General features: G+C 46.7%; 1 pseudogene; it reads right to left on the minus strand.

Moving 5' to 3' along the window:
• Window positions 1-589: 589 nt before the first annotated feature.
• Window positions 590-4,127, minus strand: LOC133890638 (nuclear transport factor 2-like; annotated as a pseudogene).
• Window positions 4,128-5,887: the final 1,760 nt, after the last annotated feature.

Below are 5,887 nucleotides of genomic sequence, written 5' to 3' on the forward strand. Positions count from 1 at the left end.
TTTTTATATTTACAGTTGTGTTGGCTGTTGGGCAAGATCTACGCCTTCAACGAGGGCAACTACACGCCGTGTGACGAGAAGCTCAGGTGGTGAGGATGACATGGTTCAGAGGAGGAGATCAGAGTGGAGGTGCGTGGCAGCGGCTCTGATCTGGTGGGCGTGTGTAGTGGTGAGAGTTGTGCTCAAGCGGCTCTAGCATAGCACATGTTGGGATCGCGCAGCACCATCCCTTGCATTCAGCCTGTGAGACATGTGAATTATGAGTTACATTTTGTGAGAGTTTTGAGAAGCTACCCAATTTTTATGTGAACAAATACGGTTTATATACCCATAGCAATTCATGGGCATGTAGAGCATAAGAGAACTAACCACCAAAGGATTCGTTTTTAGAAATATTTTTATCGCCGGGGGGGGGGGGGGGGGTGCAGTATTAGTTGGCATGGGCAGGTTTTGGAGGCGAGGACGTAGTCTTCTCAGTATTTGGAGCTGCCTTTGGCCTTGGTTTGGGTTTGGCAGCGGGTGCAGGCGGCGTGCTGTCCCTCGTGACCTTAAACCTATAAGGCAAGTCATCAACAGCAGGCAGTGAGAATGAATATAACACGGCACGAATGCATTGCATGTTCTTCTCTAGATGATAAAGAATAAGTCGTCTCAGAACTCAGTCATCTCAGATACTTCCAATGCGTAAAAGTACATGAAAAAAAGATATCACTCATTATTATTGCATAAGTCTTCTTAGGAACATCCTTCTCAGCTGAAGCAGGAGTAGGAGCGGCCTCAGGTATCTTCTCTACATGTTCATTAACTGCATTCACGTGTCTCAACACCAGCATCATTTTTAACTGGGGAAACGACATTTACAGGGGAACTTATGACTTCATGATTTACAAGGATGTTTTCTGCAGATGGAAGGTCCAAAACTGTACTCTCCTCGACTGAAGCTTTTTCTGGTCAAATATTGAAATGTCAGCAAATATGGGGAAGACAAATTTAAATGTACTCATATTCCAAATTCCATTACCTGGCTCAGCGGGTAAGGTGGTAATCTGTGTGCTTTCATGGTCATGGTTAGCTATAACTTCATTTATCTCTGTCGATGGCATCGCTGATACAAATCTAAACATATCATTCAAAACAAAATAGCCTCCGTTTCCTTGCGGAGCAAGGAAGAACCCGCAAGGAAGAATGACTCTGTAAATTTTTGTTTCACAGAGTTAGGAGTGGTAAAAGATCCAGTAACCAAAGTGAGCACACCACCCACGTGGGATGCCTGTGAATCTACACTCTCTAACTCTATCAAGCAGTCAGTGAAGCCTGTAGACAGAAGTTGCACATTGATATCCTGCTCAAGCACAGAAAACAAATCGATCAGACGATCAGAATCAAACTATGAATATAAAATGAGTTGTCACTACAAGTGATATGACGTTGCTAAAGTTACTACTCATTAGAAGAATAACAATGAGCTGAGTGCTCAAAAACCCTAATGCCTTGTACTTGTCCATGTCACATAATGCCCAATAATAAGATGACCTAAGACCATACATTGTCAGTACTAAGCTATTACTGACCAAAATTTTGTAGTGCCTTAACTCTCACTTGTTATTTTTATATCTATAGATAAGGCCCTGCCACCACAACTTGTTCAATTTAAAGGCATAATTTAGTCTAGATAGGAGACCACACGATTGAACAAAGAGAAGTAGCATCCAGCTGCAAATTATTAACACAAGAGAGCAGCTTGCTGTCCTCAATACGCGCATAGTTATGACTATTGATGGATAATCAACTATTATAAATGATTTCCTTTAAACTATTCCAAATAATAAGACAGATCCTCTGCATGCATGAAAATCGATATCCTGAAATTTGAACCTAGCGAAAATTCCATAAAGTTCCCAATGCCCATTAATGCATTTTAATCATAATGTTGCAGAAAACTTACATTTATTGTGGTTACAGATGTCATGTTTCCATCAGAATCTACTCGACCAAGAATACTTGAGTCCTGATAGAACCTATGGGCATCCTTTGGTGTGTTACATAGAGTTTCATAGTATTGTTTAACAAATGCACCCCCAACCTGTAAGCAAAACCGTAATTATATTCAGTTCAACAATGCAGCTATTATCAGTAATAGATTGTTAACAAAAGGGGAGAAAAATACCACATGTGGACTATAATGATCAGCTGAGCTCCCAGCTTGCATAGCCATTGCTGCACGAGGCATAGCTAAATTAGTATTTGAGAGCCCAGAGGTGGATTAATAGAGATGCATAATTATCCAGCGTAAACAACAAAACTATAACACTTTAAAATTCAGAAATTAATCAAGATATTCAGAATAAAATGTAAAAACAGTACTACAACAACAAAGCCTTTGTCCCAAGCAAGTTGGGGTAGGCTAGAGATGAAACACACAAGACCCAATTAAAAAGATGATGATAAAACAATAATAAATAAAGGTACTAGTAATAGTAAAAAAGTATAAGTTTCTAGCTACAGAGATTCGATCTAGTTGGCTGAGCACCCAGGCATTCAGCTATGAGCTCCTCAGTTGCCAGGTAACTAAACCCTTGCAAACAACATGCAGTAATCAACGCCAGGACAAATGGTCCAACAACCTATGCAGCTACCACCTCTCTCTGCAGAGGTAAAGTGACAATACTTAACAATAACATCGATATAGAAAGTACAACTTACCACATGAAAAAGAAAACAGAAAATTCAGAACCACGAAAACAACCCAGCCAACAAAATCAACAATTAACATCAAACCATCCACTGCAGCTGGTGCACGCCCATTGCACAAACTTATGTCGAACAAGGTGAAAGAAATAAATGTTATAATTTGACTTGCAGCTCAGTGCTAACTGCCAATGAAAACGGTCCCACACGAAGCTCAAACTCAAAGACGACAATGGTAGTGTGTGACTTCAGGTTTACTACCTACAGCATGCAAATCAACCTAGAAGCTCTAATACACACAAACCGCGAAGTTCATTTTAGATGCACATTAAGCTGTTTCTGGTGCTCCATGCTTGCCAACTGCCCACACTAGCTTAAACACAACATGAAACCTGGCAAATGAAGTTCACAATTTCACACAAAAACAATACTAAAAACACCCTCAACAAGCAATGTCTCCATTGTTTTACTTAAGGGGGCGACTAATTTTCAATCGAGATCGATTTCAGTCGACAACGTGGGACGGCTCTTCTTCTTTCTTCTTTCTTCTTTCTTCCGCCTCCCACCCGCCTGCCTTCGGGATGCCGCCAGATCTGCTCCCGCCGCCCCTGCCGCAGCGTGACGCCCCGCCCACCAGCCGTCCTCCACTGCCCGCGGCTGGCGGTGCCCCGCCTCGCCGCTCCGCCCACCGACCGTCGCATCCACCGGACTCGCCTGCCACCCAAAGCCCCCTTTCTAAGCCCAGGGAACACAAACCGACCACGGCAACCCCCTCCCCAAACCCGAAGGGGAGCTCACCACCGGCGTTGCTCATCGCGATCGAAGCCGATGAAATCCCTTTACTTAAAAGGAGTTCTTTTCCACCACATAAACGCATAGGTCCTATGTAATTCTACACAGAACCACCAAAAGAGCATCTAATCGCCATGACCGCAAAGACCAACGACTCTAACTGTTACATCCCACCCAAAACAATTCTCAAAATCGCCGGACCAAAAGTACAAAATCCAATGTAACAGCAAGCAACTCGATTTCAAACAAATCCCCCAACCAAAGCCCCAAATGTCGCACAACATAACCAGGCACCAAACACGATCTCCACACATCAACCAACGGAAACCCTAAACTTTCACCGGTGGCGCCACGACGAACGCAAAATCACAGGCAAACCAACTCGATCGTCAACGACACGTATCTCCATTACCTACGCGAGGAGATCGAGAGGGGTAGAGAGAGGGAGCCAGGGAAGGGCATACAACCTTCGGAGAGGGAGGGCACGGAGACGGCGCCGCCGCCTGCGACGGGACGGGAAACCCCAGCGAGGCGAGTCAGCGACGCGAACGGTAGCGGGCGGGCGAGCGAGGTGGAGCCGCTGAGACGGAGGAGTTTGAGGAGGCGGAGCGAGAGACGGGGGGCGGAAGGGTTTATAGCAAAACGGAGAAGGGTTTTGGGTGGCGCGGCCGATCGAAGGGCAAATGCAAGTGCTGTGCGCTTCCGCGCGGTCAATTTTTTTTTATCTATTTCTAACATAAATTTCAATATAAATAAATTATTCTGATAAGCTATCACATAAATTTTAATATAAATAAATTATCCACTGCGCTAGTAGAATTTTTATTCTCGCGATCTAAGCTATCATATTCCACTGACGCTTGGGCCCAGAATAGCGGCTGGTAATTGGGCCCACGCGACTGCTCGTGTATGGAGAAGGATTCTCCACTCTTGCGAAACCCACTCGGGCTGCGCGTGATAATTGGGCCCATGTAGCTTCCTTCCATTGTGTTGTGGCCCGGCCCATAACGGTCAGTAACACTTGCTCCGGCCCATTAGTAGCAGAGCGGAAGCGGCCGCCTCGCTTCCCCGCCACGGGCTCACTTGTTTCCGCCGCGTACGCTGCCTTGCCTTGCCGCCGATGATATCGGCATCGCCGTCCCACCTCGCAGTGGCGCCTGACGATCAATCTGGTGAGGATGACCCTTGCCTCCCTAGTCCCTACCAGTGGCACGCCCACCATGTGCTCGGCGAAATGCTTGCGAGGCCCCGCGCGCGCGCGCGCACGGGAGATCGGAGAGCGCCTGGACATTCCATGGCAGCTCGGCGAGCAGCGTCTCAGCATCTGGAACGTATGTGCCGAGAGCCTGAGAAGGCGGGAACCTAGGAGCTTAATCCGTCTCCAGAGGACGGCGTGCCAGCGGGTGGCGCCGCCCACCGTCGGTGCCTGCTCCTGCTCCTGCTCCTGCTCCAGACGTCCTGCCCATGGGACGCCGGTTGAACGGATCCCGGGCGCTGCCATCCATGGCGGCGCCGGATTTCCATGTGCCGGAGTCAAAGGGGCTTCTTCTCAGCTCGGGGCTGCCCGTCCTTCTCGATGATGCAAACTCACGGCAGTACTGCACGCGACGCCTTGGCAGTTTACATGTGCGAGCTGATGAATCTCCGATGGTCAACAGTGGCCTTGAGATCTTAACAGTGCTGAAGGCTGAAGTGCATGGAGCGACGGAATTCTGTGACACTCTTGGTCAGATTGGTCTGGCTGGTGGTGGATCATTGCAATCCCGACTCTGTTCACTGTGGGCGTACAGTTTGGTAGATGGCATGCATGTCGGTCTGGGGTTGGAGGTATGCCTTGCTCTCTCTCTTTCAGAAAATGCCCGTCCGTGTCTGTTCAATTCGTCTCTCTGTTTCCACTTTGCATACTGTGTCATGTCTCGTGTCCTAGATGATCTGGCACTGACTCTGCTACAGTTATATCGTTGAGAATTTGCATTGTCGTTACGCTGAACAGAAATGTGATTTCTTTGTACAAGCCCCTCCACTGAATGAATGGATGTTGCGTTCGTACGAATTACTGATTCAATTCACTTTGGAGGGAGGGGGTCATGATTGGTTTCGTTGATTATCCTCGTGCGAATGTCGGGTTAAAAATGTTGTGTTCTTTTAGACATACAAACAGTCTGGGAACTGTAGGGTTAGAACTCCAAGTGGGTGTCATCACCACTCTGGCAAGAAACATCTTTTATCTACAACAGTGTGAGATGTTCCTGGAATGCAGAAGCCAAATGACCCTTGCTATCCAAAACAGGTGCAGATGGAGTACACTGTTGCTTCAAATGCCTATTTCATGAAAGAAACAATAGCTTGTGTAATCAGGATTAACGGCATGATTCAGTCAGAAGAACGTCACATACATAGAGAGGGG

The sequence above is a fragment of the Phragmites australis genome, chromosome 14 (assembly GCF_958298935.1).
Source record: "Phragmites australis chromosome 14, lpPhrAust1.1, whole genome shotgun sequence".
Lineage (NCBI taxonomy): Eukaryota > Viridiplantae > Streptophyta > Magnoliopsida > Poales > Poaceae > Phragmites > Phragmites australis.